Raw genomic sequence first — 16,159 nt, 5'->3', positions numbered from 1 at the left:
AAATTTTCTTGACCCATCTACACTCTGCTCCTATGTGGTAAGTAACATGTTTTTTTTGGGGGGAGGCATCTTTATAAAACCCGATCCATCCCATGTAACTGGTCTACCTGAGTACCAAACTTTTGAAACAATGGACCCTAAGAATATAAGAATTTTCTCAGGAATCTGTGATGGGAGGAAGGAGCACCAGCCGGAGAAGGCCTTGTCTCCCTGAGAGAGACTTTACATGGTTCTAATGACCAGTCCAGACCACTGTATAGAATAAAACTGAAGTCCAGGTAAGGTTGAGCCATTGTGGGTATGACCCCACCTTCACCCAGACTGCTTACTTTGATCTCACTTCAGTACCATAAAGATGGACTTGAGAGTTTACTGGATCTCTTTGTCTCTCTTCCTGATGTGACCACATAAAATACATCTCTTTGCCCTGCTTTCCACTCTTAATTTGGTTCTTTTAATTGGTTTTTTGAAGAAGGGTGGCCAAACCTGATTTGGCACAAGTTATGACCTCCAAGTTTGAAACCACCGAAGGATAAGTAAAGATATACAAAAGAGATGGTTCCTCAACTGTAACAGTAATTTCCAGCTAGATCTTTTATGTAGAAGATAAAATATGCCATAGTCAGTACTTTATGACCCTCTATCAAGATTCCTTAATTTACCAAGCAGTAAGAGTAGCTCCCAAATGTCGAGACTCCAATGCCGACCCAGACTTTATGAATGAATGATCTACACCTGAGAGGTCCACATGTCTGTCCTGGGGAATCTATTACCACCATCACCTTGATGGCCTATCAACTCCCAACTGAGAATATCACTGAATAGCATCTTAGGCCTATAACAGTGATTGTTCTATGTTGCTGCAACTCACAGCCTGACATTTCCACCAATGTCTTTAAAATATGTTTTGATTTGTTTTATAACTGATTTTGTTGTTGTCTCTCCCATACCCTTTTAAAAGTTCTTTCTTCCTTCCTTCCTTCCTTCCTTCCTTCCTTCCTTCCTTCCTTCCTTCCTTCCTTCCTTCCTTCCTTTCTTTCTTTCTTTCTTTCTTTCTTTCTTTCTTTCTTTCCGAGACAGTGTTTCTCTGTATAGTCCTGGCTGCACTGGAATTCACTCCATAGACCGAGCTGGCCTATATCTGCCTCCCAAGTGCTGGGACTAAAGGCATGCTACCACTGCTTGGTTTGTTGCATTACTGATAGAAAAAATAAACTGGAGACATAAGTTTGGGGTGCCTCATTGTTCTTTTGAGATAGGATCTATTTTCACATCAGCTTTTGATACTTAAATACGGGACCCCAGGGACAATAAACTTTTACCAGAGGAATCATCTGGTTTGATGCTGGGTACTATTCGGGGTCCTTGTACCCAACTTTGTTCATCCAGTCTTGCTTTCCAGGGACTGGTGTGTTCTTTCTGGTTGGTGGACCTCCCTTGGATTGATCAATGATTGGTGGGTTTACTATATTCCACTTAGTTTTGTTTTCAAAGTATTTAGTTTACCAGTTGATTAACATTTGGTTTTTTTCCTGCCATGCCTATAAAGTTTATCTTAAGGGAACAGACAATACTTTAAAAGATGACATTTAGCATTTCAGTTAGACTGATGGGTGATAATTATGTTAATTCAACTTGTAAGTATTAATGACTAAAAGATTCTAAATGAATTTTTGCACACAATATATAGATCTAAGCAATATAACAAGATCATTACATGACTGAAAAAACAAAGTCTGTGGCTACTTCATAAGCTTATCAGGTTCTGAAATAATTTTTAATTTTAATCATGTGTATGAATCTATGTGTATGTACATGTGAGTGCAAGTGCCTATAGATACCAGAGGTGTCAGCTCGTTAGCTGCCTGATGTGGGTGCTGGAAACCAAATTTAGGTTCTCTCTAGGAACGCAGTGTGCTTTTAACCACTGAATCATTTTTTTTCAGTCAGAATTGCTATTTTTGGCATGATTACCTAAGATCTAATATATATCTATGTATCTTAATGTGTGTGTATATATAAAACCATATATATGTATACACACACACACACACACACACACACACACACACACATATATATATATATATATATAAAGTCTAGGTAAAATACCACCCTAATGTTCATTTAAAAACTTTCTTAACCTCTTTAAAGGCATACAAAAATACCATAAGGTTTACAGGTGATTCTAATGTGTTTTTTATTACACCATGATTATAATTTCTCTTTTATAATGTTTTTGAAACAATAACTTATCTCTGTGGTTTTTGGCTCTAAAGAGAAAGGCAATGCTTTTAGGTAAGAAAAGTTAATTTTTAGATTTATTTTTGATTATATGTGTGTATATATGCACATACATGACTGAAGTGCCCTTGGAGACCAGAGGAAGGCACTAGATCCCCTGGAGTTGGAGTCAGTCAGTTGTGAGCTGTATGATATATGGATGCTGGTAATTGAACCTGGGTCCTTTGGAAGAGCAACAAGCTCTCTTGACTACAAAGTCATCTCTTCAACCTCTATGAAAGAATTTTATTTTATTTTTTTACTAAGACAAAATATTGTTAAAATAATTGAAAACAAAACTAAGAGGTTAAAGTATGTTACAAAATAGTATGAAAATTAAAACTTGAAAGAAAGGTAACATGGGTATAACTACGATTAAATGTTATTAAATTTCCTAAAATAAAAACAAAATATTCTGAGGTGATACTGATACCTGTCTATTTATGATAATGAAATTCTTTAATATTGGTCTGTGTAGTTGGACTTTCTTTGGACTGTCAGTTCCCAGACTTCTTATTAATTATGAATGCTAGGCCTTAGCTTAGACTTGTTCTCAATTAGCTCTTAAAACTTAAATTAACCCATTTATATTAATCTACATTCTGTTGCATGGCTCATTACTTCTCCCCCATACTATATATTTGGTTCATTCTGTGTCTCCATAGCAAGTCTCTCCCTCTGTAATTCCTTTTCCCATGTTCTCTTTCCCCAGGAATTCTGCCTATCCTCTCCTGCCTAGCTACTCAATGTTCAACTCTTTATTAAACCAGTCAGAATAAAACAGCAACACAATTTGATCAAATATCCCACAGTATTTCCCTCTTTATGTCTAAATAAAAAGGAAAGATTTTAACTCTAACACAGTGAAACTATATACAATAAGAGCAATAATCTTATAAAAATTACATTTACAACATTCAGCCCATTAGTATCAGGCAAATTTGGAGAAAATGATCTATTATCTATTTTAGTATGGTGAGTTCAAAGTTTTATAACTAACTATTTTCAATCATAACTTGCATTGCCAGCCTAAAAAACCCTTTTAGAACTAAAAACATGTTTTAGATAGATAACTTAAGCTTTTATGCCTCTCAACCTTATAAACTTCACTTCATTTTTAAAAGTTTCTTTCCTGAATTTGGTAACAAAGAAAACAGTGTAACAATCTAGTCTTTAATCCCTATCAAAGACCTGAGTAGGATAAAATTTTACTTGAGTAAACAGGAAGTACAGAACAAACAACTTCCAAAACTATAAAAATGACAGAGGCAGCTAGCTGCCTAGACAGTTATTCAAGTTTTCTCTGCAATCTTGGGTCATCCATCTTCAGCTTATAGGCCTAGAATATCTGACAGACTTTTCTGTGAAGCCGGAATTTTGAAGAACTGGCCTCTGTTTTGGAAAAGTTCAGCAGTCACCTTCTTTTGTCTCTTGCTTGCATATTTGGATAGTGTACTGTCAACAGTAAAGGCAAAGGTAGTTTCTTGCCCACTTGTTAACTTTGCCAAAATGAAAGCAAACTCCATGCGGGGATTCTTTGGTGCTTATCATCTTCTCTGAAGTGGATTGATGCTTCCAAGCATATGTGTCTCACTGTCATGAGATGCCTTATGTTATTAAAACATCTTAGATGCCATACTCTGTACGTCTCTGAAGTATTTGAAGACCACCTATCTATCTAAAATATATCTCTGTTTGACTTTGAAAACATACCTAACGTGACTACAAGTTTTATTGCTATAGAAGACTAACTATTAACCTGCATTTCTGAATTATCCTAAACAGTTTGTAATAATAGCTTTCAAGGGCTTGAACTTTACATTACATTTTAAAATGATCTGCATAGGTGTAATAGCTTAAACAAGAGTAGAAACATATATACAGTATGTTGTAACAAAAGAGCCTTTAATTTGCATCAATATACAAAAATCCATACTAATGCAAAATATTTGAGACTAGTTGCTTTTTAGCTTATAAGTACATTCAATAATCCACCCTTTAATTCTACTATTCCTATATCCCGTCCATTTTCTTTTCAGAACAAGATCTCCAAATCTAACCTCCTTTGTTTAGTTTTTTTCTCTGACCATCACCAGTAACAACTTGCAATCACCCCCCTACATGATGACAAACATCTATAACCAAATGTATTGAAAACTTTTAAGGACAAGTTCTAAAAGATTTCACTCAGGATTCAAAAAGAGAAGCCACAATAAGCATAGAAACTGAAGTCTGATGACTATAGGAAAAGAATCTTCTCATACACTCTTTTCATTCATGTGCCCCTTATTTTTCTCTTTGTTTTACTACCCCTAATTCTTGTGTACTGATTTTCTATAATTTCTTAGCTCTAGTTCTCTGTCTCAATTCTAAATCCAATTATCTGTTTTATATCTCTGTTCCAATTCATTCTTGTTCTAATTGTCTACATGTTTCCATTTTTCTTCTTCTCCTCCATCTTATTCTTCTCAATCTATATCTCCTGCCATTAGAAAGTCCCAAGTGTGTGTGTGTGTATGTGTGTGCGTGTGTATCCATTCATTAGCAAATTGTTAATAATAAAAAAAGTTGCAAGAAAAATTCTCAGGGAAACAGGCATTCTTTGAAGATATGTAGTTTGTAGCTAACCACAGCTACAACTGTGAGTAGGCCTGGCAGTCTTTTAAAGGGGCTGCTACAGGTTATGAAGGGAGAATCCAAACCATTGAGAGATCTAAGGAAAAGGCAAAGGCTACATGCATTATTTTATATTTTAATAGTATCTGGACATGGTTAATCAGTTAGGTACTATTGGTTCCCTGAAGGATTAAGATAGAACAAGGACAGACACCTGCAGTACCACCCTTATTCATCATGAATCCTCTGAAGGGGTTAGATTCTACAAGGCCAGACACATGCAATTTCATAAGTACAATCTGTGGCAGTTTCATTTGTGATCTGTCCCCAAGGACACAGGTCTAGCCAATTTGCTCTGCCAGTAAAGCTAATGATAGAAAACAGTTTTCTAAGTTTCTCACTGTAATGTGGAGAACATAGTGTAGAGAGAAGTCATCCTTCATCCATCCACAAATATGTGTGCCCATAATATTGAGATGTAATCATGAGATTACATGTACACATTCATAAAAATGCATGGGAATGGGGAGATATAGCTGTTACTGTGCAAGCAAATTACAGATAAAAGCAACAGTTGGCTTTGCCAGGCAAGAGTTCCCCCCTCTGAGGACAGGTGGGTTAACACCCGAATTATCAATTGTTACAAGCTATAATTTTGTAATGACCCACAACAGTTCATGATAAATGCTCCTGACACTACTGAATGACCAAAAACCACCCACCCTACCTCTTGAGAATGTGGGTGTCATGTTCTTAAGATCACTTCCTGTTATTTGAGGACAACAACATCTTTAGGGGACCCTGAGAAAATTGAAATAATGGTTAAGTCCTGGGCAAGCTTGCTGTATTATTTGTTATCAAGCCCATGTGTGATGGGAAAGGGAAGAGACTTTCTGAAGTCCTGGCTGAAGTAGTCTGTGAGGTTGAATCATGTGGGCTGACTGTTTTGAAGTTGCTGTGGATGCATCTTGTTTTTTTTTTTTTTTTTTTTTTTTTTTTTTTTGCTGGAAACTGCAACAAAGAGATTCTGAGAGGATGGATCATCCAGACTATTTGTCTTCATTGGTGTATGGTCATTTTTTAAAAAAAATATACAAACTTTTGAAGGTAATGTATATATCTGTATTAACATAAGCATGGAATATGTGGCATGCACAAATCAGTTTAAGATGGTTTCTTTTCTGTATTTGAGAAAAGGCATCTCTCAACTTTATAAGTCCTTTTGGACTGCAAATCAAACTAATATAAATCTGCATCCATGCCGTATGAAAGGATGGCATGTAATAATAATTCACAAGGGCTCTGTAGCCAATAAGATTTATCTTGTTTCTTCCAGTCTCAGCTGTTTCCATGTTGAGGGATCAGCATATATGTCACCTGTCTTGCAGATTTTCAGTCAAGATTTTCAGGAGGTCTACCCAGTCAAATCTGATCTTTATTAATTTTGAAGAAATCCATAGCTTTTTCTTTTCTGTGGAAACAAGGCATAACCTCACCCCCAATGACCACATTCCCTGCTCAAGGGCTCAGCTGCACAGCAGGGCCTCTTAAGGAGCTACACTTTGTATACCAGGAGCACCGGGGCTGCTTGAGGGACTGCAGTTATTAGTAAGCCCTGTCTGGCTCCATGTTTGGAACTTTTTTCAGCTTTCTTTGACCCAATGCTGATATTCATGGCCCCCATGTTGACCGCCAAATGTAGTAGGACTTTCTTTGGACTGCCAGTTCCCAAATAATGACACAGAGACTTTTTATTAATTATGAATGATTGACCTTAGCTTACTTAGGCTTGTTCTCAATTAGTTCTTAGAACTTCAATTAACCCTTTTATATTAATCTACATTCTGTCACATGGCTCATTACCTCTCCTTCATACTGTATGCTCAACTCCCTTTACATCTCCCTAGAAAATATCTCCCTCTCTGATTCTTCCCCCGAGTTCCTCTTTCGCCCCAGAAATCCTGCCTATCTTTGCCTGCCTAGTTATTTGGTGTTCAGATCTTTATTAAACCAGTCAGAATAAAATAATGACACATTTTTACAGTGTGATCAAATATCCCACAACAAGTCTGTCCTTAAGATTGAAAGACAACTGACTCAAAGAACAAAGAATTTTAATTTTATCATTTTACTAGGTGAACCACCTAAAATGCTGTGTTTGGATTTTATCCAAATGCTGTTTATATTCTTTCTGAATTTCAGTAAAACTTTGGCTAGCCAGATAAACACTACCATACCAACAGGAAAAATCCTTTACAAAAAAATTAACCATTTTAGTACATTCCTGCTAAATAACAAATATTTAAACCAATTTGTAAAATTTACCTTATTATACAGAACTTTCATTGTTTCTGTCATCTTTGGTTCTCTTGATTGCTTACCAAAAAGACTGATGACATTAATTGTCGAAATTGGCTAAAGGTTCCGGCTCCTTACCCAAGACACTTCCATTAGTGCTTTTAAGATCTACCGCATCAAATGGATGGAAATAGAAAACGCTTTACTGAGTGAGGTAAGCCAGACCCAAAAAGAGGAACACGGTATGTATTCACTCATAAGTGGATTCTAACCATAATTAAAGGTCTTTGAGCCTATTATTCGTGATCCTAGAGAAGCTAAATAAGAAGATGAACCTGATGAAGATTATTTAGCTATCCGCCAGGAGGTAGGAAGTAGACAAGAGTCCCAGGTAACCTCGGGTGCATGGGGGGGGGGTGGGAGGGTTGTTGGAAGGGGAGAGGGTTAGAAAGAAGGGAGTAGGGGAGGAATGGGGAAAGCTCGGTGGCCTGGGATGGAGGGGGGAGGGAGAAAGGATGAATATGGGATCAGGGAAGAATATATTTCAACTAAGGGAGTCATTTTAGGGTTTACAGGAGACTTGATTATATATGGGATCCCAGGTCCAAGGAGAGATCCCCAGATTGTTCTCTGGACAGAGGAGAGGGTGCCTGAACCGGCCTTGGCCCATAACCATACTGATGAATATTTTGCTTATCACCATAGATCCTTCATCTGGCGAAGGACGGCGATACAGACAGAGACCCACATTGGAGCACCGGACTGAGCCCCCCAAGGTCCAAATGAGGAGCAGAAGGAAAGAGAACGTGAGCAAGGAAGGCAAGATCAGAGGGAAACTTCATCCGACGATGGATGGCGATACAGATGGAGACCCACATTGGAGCACCGGACTGAGCCCCCCCCCCCCCCAAGGTCCAAATGAGGAGCAGAAGGAGGAAGAACATGAAAAAGGAAATCAGGACTGCGAGGGATGCTATCACCCACTGATACAAGGTGACGGATCTAATGAGAGTTTACCAAGGCCAGTTGGACTGGGACTGAACGAGGACGCGATCTAACCAGATTCTCGGAATTTGGCCGGATTCTCTGAATGTGGCTGGCCCGAAGTCTTTCTGAAAAGCCATTGACTATGACACTGGGACTTGTTTCCTCTGCATATACTGGATTTTGGGGATCCAGTCTGTTTGGATACTCACCTTCCTGGACCTGGAGGGAGGGGGGAGAAACTTGAACTTCCCACAGGGCAGGAAACCCTGACTGCCTTAAGGGACGAAGAGGGAGGAGGAGAGGGAGTGGGGGGAGTGGGAGGGTGTTGGGAAGAGGGGCGGAAATGGAAACTTTTATAATTTAATAAAATTACTTTCAAAAAAAAGAAAAAAAGAAAAAAAAAGATCTACCGCATCTCAAAAACACCCATTAGCTTTTAAAAGAAAAGTACTAAATATTCCATAAAAATCAAGTGAAACTGTATCCACCATCACTATTAAAAAGAGACATCTACCTCTGTAAGGGACTTGAAAATATAGCAACAATTCAGAAGTGGTTATAGGTTCTTTCCACAGTGAGCTTCTGAGAAAGGGGAAACTAGAGAAAAAAATAAAAGCGTAGAACCAGATGATTTTACATACTGGAAAGAAACATCATATCAAAGACTTATTTTACTTGGAGAGAAAATACTTTATGAGATGCCCCTGACCAACTCCTACGCTATCAGACTTTAGGAAATAAACTCGTAGTTTTATATGTTTACAGGTTAGTTATTCTATATTTTGAGATTATAATATAATCATATCATTTTTCTTTTCTGTTTCTCCCTCCAAACCCTTCAATCCACACCTCCCTGCCCTCTTCCAGATTCAGAACCTCCTTTTTCTTAATGGTTGTTGTTGTTGTGTGTTGGTGTGGGTGTAATTGTGTGTGCGCATTTCTAAATACATAAATACCACTTGATCAGTCTGTATAATGTTACCTGTAGGTATGTTTTCAGGGCTGACCAATGGTGTGTTTTTCTCCGAGGAAGACTATTTCTCCCACTTTCAGAATTTCTTGGTTGTCTGCAGTCTTTTGTGTGTGTGTAGGGTTAAGACCTCATAGACTTTCCCCTGTTTAGATTAATATTTTTAATTGAAATTGTGTGTGTGTATGTGTGTGTGTGTGTGTGTAGTTTTTAAAGACATTTTTTTTTTTGGTGTAACAGCCCTGGCTGTCCTAGAACTTGTTTTGTAGACCAGGCTGGCCTCAAACTCACAGAGTTTGCCTCACAAGTGCTGGGATTAAAGGACTGCACCACCACTGCCCAGCTTTTAATTGAATTTTTATTACATTATTTATTCACTCTGTGGGGTGTGTGTGTGTGTGTGTGTGTGTGTGTGTGTGTGTGTGCGTGCACACACTCATGTTATTAGATGGTGCATGTGTGAAAGTCAGAGGACTACTTTCAGGAGACAGTCATCTCTTTCTACTGTGTGGGTTATAGGGCTCAAACTCAGGTTATCAAGCTTGATGGCAAACACCTTTATCAACTGAGCAATCTCAGCAGCCCTAGATTCATATTTCTCACCTTTGTACTAACTTTTCTGAGGACATCATCTAGGTTGTGTGACACTTATCTCCAATTTCAACGACATTAAGTACCCACGGTAGCTATGCAGCTTGTTTAAATTGCTTTCCTGTTTCTGTGATGGAATATCCTAACAAAAAGCGAGTTAGTGAGAGAGGGAGGGAGGGAGGGAGGGAGGGAGGGAGGGAGGGAGAGAGAGAGAGAGAGAGAGAGAACAGGAGAACAGGAGAACAGGAAGTGGGGTCACTGGTCACTGTTCTTTCATGTTTCTGATTCAAGAAACTAAATTAAAATAAAGACCAGACCTCTTGTCTGAACAAACTCCTGGTTGCCTTTCCGATTCTCTTAGCTTCTGTTATACATTTCTGTTGTTTCCAAATCTGCTCTGTATCTTTGTTTGACCTCTCCCTTTGTTGAGCCTTCTGGTAATGATTGCTATTTTTCGTAACTATAGGACTTTCTAGATGGTGTTGCAGGATATTTGATTGCACTGTGAAATCCTGAGTCTGTGCTAATAAAATCATCCTTGGATCAGGAAGTAGAGCCAGTGACTAGGACAGGAGTTATCCATAGAGAGAAAGGAGGAGCCAGGAGTATGGATAGAGAGATGCACAGGAAGGAATGAGGAGGGACATAGGAATCCCCATTCTTTTTTGGTTTGGGATAAGTAGGAAAATGGTCTCTTGTTGAGTCTCTGGCCAAAAGGAAGATCAGCTGGTTACTTTTTGGTTTATCTTATCTAGTTGATCTAGCAGGTTTTCACCCCCAACATCTGTCTCCTGAATCTTTATTTGTAAATAGAACAATGTAGTTAAAAGCAGTAAGATTGTGCTGGCTCAGGAACATTAGCCATTGCTTTAAACTTTAATATCTGCTTTCAGGTGCTACGGATCTTTTTACCTAGTATCCTTACCTGATCTCTAGGCTTCTGAGACAGTTAATTTATACTTCTAAAGTCTTCTTGAGCTTTTAACCCTTAAAGTACCTTAACCTATAACAAACTTGTCTGCCTCCCAAGTTCTGGTATTAAAGGGGTATGCCACCACACCTTGCTACTCTATTTCTTTTTAAAGGACTTTCTCTATTCTTTTTCTTTTCTCTCCCAAGACTATATATATTTTAAAACACACTGCAAACCATTTAGAAATTTATTCTTCTGTTTGAATTGGTCTTTACTGTATATATCTATCTTTTTCTGAGCACATGAGTCTTTAATCTGTTAAAAAGCATGGTTAGGATTAAAGCTGAGGCTTTTGTGGCTGGCTCTTCCCCATTCCTTAGCTTCCTGAAAGTCTAGCTTCATGGTGGAGGTACAGGCAGGAGCCATGTTTTGAAAAGAAAAATGGGGGATATAGATATAATATGATAAAAGGGTAGATTATTAAATCTACTCTGAAATAAAAACAGGGAGGATATAGATATGATAAGATACAAAGGTAGATTACTAGATTTACTTTTAAAAAGCAACTATTAGTTTTAAATATTCTACATTGGATTGGACTTTTGTATATTTTATACAAATTTTGTATATTGATACAAATTTGAAATTAATTTTTAAAAAACATACTGTACATACATTTCTAATCTTGTTCAAGGTATTATACCTATACAACTCATTTAACAATATAGTCTTCAACTTCTAGTTTTTAAAATTTATTGTTACCAACTGTATAGGATAATAAGGAAATGTAGGTAAGTAATTAGTCATCTATTATAATCGAACTTGTTGTCACATTAGGTATGTTTTCAAGGTCAAACAAAGATAAGTTTTAGATAGACAGATCATCATCAAACACTTCAGAGATTTGCAGAATATGCCATTTAAGATGTTTTAATAATATAGACTCTTTTTTATGACAATGATATATGTCTGCTCCTGGCAGCACCAATCTACTTCAGAGAAGATAATGGGCATCAAAAAAACTTCACATGGAATTTACTTTCTTTGTGGCAAAAGTAAACCACTGAACAAGAAAATGCCCTTATTTGAAATGCTGACAGTATGCTGTCCTAATTGGACAAGCAGGACACAAAAGAAAGTGACTGTCAAACATTATCAAGACAAGGAGGGATAGCCCTTCAGAATATCCTGCTTCACAGAAAAGTCTATCAGATATACTAGGCCTGTAGGCCAAAGACAGATGTCCCAATGTTGCAGAGGAACCTTGGATGACTCTCCAGGCAGTCAGCTGTTTCTTTCATTTCTCATATTTTTTTTGGGAGTCACTTGCTTGCACTTCCTGCTTACTCAGTTAATATTATTTCCTTCTTGAATCTTTGAGGAAGTTGAAGAATAGATATAGTTACAGTTTTCCTTGTTTACTTGACACAGAAAGGAAGTTATGGTAGAAAGTAAATTACGTAGAAGACTTTGGACTCACCAAGATAGGATAGATATAAAATATTTTCTCTGAATTTGTCAAATGCAAATGGACTGGGCATAGTTAATGTATTTTTTGCCTGTATATTGTATATACTCACTGTATTTATTGTATATAGTTTTTCATATGTTAGTTATAGCCTTTTTTATTTTAGCAAAAATGGGAAATGTGATATTTTATCTGTATTTTAATAAATAAATCTTGCCTGAAGATCAAAGAGTAAAATAACCCCACTGGTCAGCCTTACAGACCAGGCAGTGGTGACACACACCTTTAATCCCACATTAATTTGCCATAAAAACCAGGTGGTGGTGCATGCCTTTAATCTTAGCCCTAGCGAGTAATATAAAATGGGAGGAGACAGCTCTCACACAAGTTTCATTCTGAGATTCCTGGAGGCAGGATTGCCATTTCAGACTGAGGTAGAGGTAAGAGCCAGTGGCTGGCTGTTTTGCTTTTCTGACCTTCAGGTTGAATCCTAATATCTGCCTCCGGGTTTTTACTAATTGTCACTTTGGTCATGGTGTTTCACCACAACAATAATAACTCAAACTAAGACAGTGAATGACATGTTAAACCCTGTTGTGTTCCGAAAACACAATCCTTCCAACCTCCTTTGACTTTAACTATGTATCTCACTCTAGTTCTTCATGGCTAACTTTTTGGGCCTTTGATGCCTCTGCATCTCTTCCCATGACTGACTTCCACTTGGTTTGCTATTTAGCCCACCCACTATCACTGGATGGCTAATGCCACGAAAAGTGAGTGGCCTTCTTCAATTCTTTCTTTTCCCTTTTTTTGGAAGGTGCTGAGGAGAGAACTCAGGTTTTATACAGTATACACACCCTACATTCAGCTTCAAGGCCAGCTCAACCTTGCATCCTAATGTTCTTACTCTCCACTGTCAATGGCCGGTTGACTGGTTCAGCCTTTCCTACGCAGTAGCTTCATTTTTAAGCCTCTTTACCATATATTATTTTCCTGGTTGCCCTTTGAAATGTCATTTGCATTCCTTTGACTTTTGTCCTTAGGAAAATGCCACCCAGATCTGAACCAATCTGTTCCTATGGATCATAGAATTAAAAGGTGGTGGTGGTGGGGCTTGGACAATGACAAACTATTCAGGCAATGATGACATTTTCAGTTTGATATTCCTGACATTTCCAGTTTAATATTCGAAGATGACCTTGACTGTGTGAGACCTTTTGTCTCTATGGGTAACACCTGAAAGAAATAGTTTCAAGAAAAATGATTTATTTTGGTTCTTGGTTTCAGAGGTTCTAGGTAACTGTTTTGGCTTATGGCAAACAGAAACCTCATGGAGAAGGGCCTGACAGAGGAAGACTATTCATCTCAGCCAAAAAGAAGATGTGTAACAGGGCCCAGAACTTAGCAGGCCCTGAGACCTTAGCACAACTGACTCCATGATGTAAGTGCCATTTAGGATGTAAAACTCAGCACGTAGACAGCACCACCTGCCAAAACTAAAGGAAAGGCCTGATCCATCAAAGTCCGTAGTTCTGGGAAAGTCTCAAAATGCACTGATCTTGCTTTTTAGATTCTGTAGGTCTACGTCTGGCTAAATGTTCTTGTTAACTGAAATATGTCAATCCAGAATATGGTTTTTGAGCTTAAAAGCTCATCCTGAAAAAGACTCTGTTCTACACTGGTATTCTGATCACCCAGTGTAGCTGCCAAGATGTGGTTTCTGAGTTTAAAAGCTCATCCTGAAAAAGACTTTGTCCTACACTGGGTGCACCCAGTGCAGTCACCAGTCAGCCAATAAAAACTTTCTATTGGCTTAAACCCATGTCTGGGGTACCATCCCTGGTGAATACCCCACAGCAATGTATCCGCCGATCAAGGCCCTCTTTGTATTTTCCACAACCTCCTAAAAATGCCATCAGATCACACATCAAAAAGTGATTCTGTTGATTAGGTAAAAGCCTGTACAATCCACTCTCATCCCCCACCAGGGGGAGACCGTGAGCCGCTGTGGGGACATTTCCTATTCAAACCACAACACAGATACAGCATAGTGTATGTTCCATCTCCTCTACAGTTCCTTATAAATCCCCCTATGATTTCTTTTGCAGTTGTGCCAAATTTTTAAAAAGCATATTGGATTTTTCTCTGGTTCCACTTGCTTTCCTGTGTGTGTGGTGCAAATGGATGAACCTTGGTTCTTATGTATGGTAGATAATCACTTACCACTGACCTATACTCTCAGCCCTTTAGACCTGATTACATTACTGGTGTAGATCCAAACTCTTTAGGGTAAAATTTCTTTTATTTCCCAGACAGACACTGCTCAACTTTGCAAATCTTGTGACAGGACATAATGAAGAACTGAGTTAAATGCAAAAGCAGAGCAAAGAGGAGCACTCAGGCTAAGCCTTTATTTGATGAAGTTGGCTGAGGAAACATGCTGGACATTTGTTTAGTGTTAGAAGGGAATTGTGACAAGGCAGAAACATGGGAGGAGGAAGGTGCTCACCTTGTTTAACCTGGTAAGCTCTTTTCAGTAAACCACCCATGAAGTGGGGGAGCAACAGGGGCTCCTAGCTTGACCTCATTGGCAGAAGGGAGGTTGGGTTTAAGGTCTATCCTAATGTCATTCAAAAGGAAGTATTGAGATTATTGGAGTCCCCTCTCTGCTGAGACATCTACTGCTGGCGAGAAACAAAAAGCAGCCAGTTATGGGTTTCTACTTATTGTTCCAGAAGTTTCTCTGGGATTGGAAATATTGAGAACTGAGCTTTTCAAACACTTTTCTTCTGGATGAGGTGACCACCACTTCTACCTCTCACACTGAAGTCACCCAACTGAAGTTAAAAAACCTTTTGACTCAGGGGTAAATCTGTAAATCAAGTTGGCATAGAATGTAGCCCCAAGGTATCCTCAATCTTATGAATTCAAGGTGTGAAACACCAAGCCCAGTTTTGTTCTCTCTTGACTCTGTTCCATATCTTAATAATAATTCCCCCACCTTCTTCTCAGATTAAAGAAAAGACACAATTGAAAGGTAGTTATAGCTGGGCAGTGGTGGCCATGCCTTTAATCCCAGCACTCGGGAGGCAGAGGCAGGCGGATCTCTGTGAGTTTGAGGCCAGCCTGGTCTACAAGAGCTAGTTCCAGGACAGGCTCCAAAGCTACAGAGAAACCCTGTCTCGATAAACCAAAAATAAATAAATAAATAAAATAACTGGGATCATCTTTGTGAATTCCTGGGAGTCTCCCTGGCGTCAGGTTTCTCCCTAGCCCCAAAAGGGGCCCCCATCAAGATATCTCTTTCATTACTTCCCCCCATTCTACCCCAATCACTCCAACCTGATCCCACATATCCCACATATATAAGTCTGCACTCCTCCCATCAGTCGAGGAGTGTTCCACTTACTCCACATGCTTTCCAACATAGGCTGTCATTAACGTTTTTTATCTTAGCCATTCTGACTGGTATAAGATAGTATCTCAGAGTCATTTTGATTTGCATTTCCCTAATGACTAAGAATGTTGAACTATTCTTTAAGTGTATCTCAGCCATTTGAAATTCTTCTGTTGACAATTCTCTGCTTAAATCTGTACCCCACTATTTAATTATATTATTTGGTATTTTGATGTCTATTTCCTGGAATTTTTCATATGCTTTGGAAATCAGCCTTCTGTCAGATATGGGGTTGGTAAAGATTTTTTCCCATTCTGTAGGCTGCTGTTTTGTCTTATTTACCATGTCTTTTGCCTTACAGAAGCTTTTCAGTTTCAGGAGGTCCCATTTATTAATTGTTTCTCTCAGTGTCTGTAATACTAGTGTTATATTCAGGAACTTGTCTCCTGTGCCAATGAGTTCAAGGCTACTTCACAATTTCTTTTCTATCAGGTTCAGTGTAACTGGATTTATGTTCAAGTTTTTGATCCACTTGGACTTGAGCGTTGTGCAGGACGATAGATATGGATCTATTTGCATTTTTATACATGCCAACATCTAGTTATGCTAGCACCATGTGTTAAAGTTTTTTTCATT

Source organism: Myodes glareolus, chromosome 14, assembly GCF_982192425.1.
Source record: "Myodes glareolus chromosome 14, mMyoGla1.1, whole genome shotgun sequence".
Classification (NCBI taxonomy): domain Eukaryota; kingdom Metazoa; phylum Chordata; class Mammalia; order Rodentia; family Cricetidae; genus Myodes; species Myodes glareolus.
Note: the sequence above shows the minus strand (reverse complement) of the source record.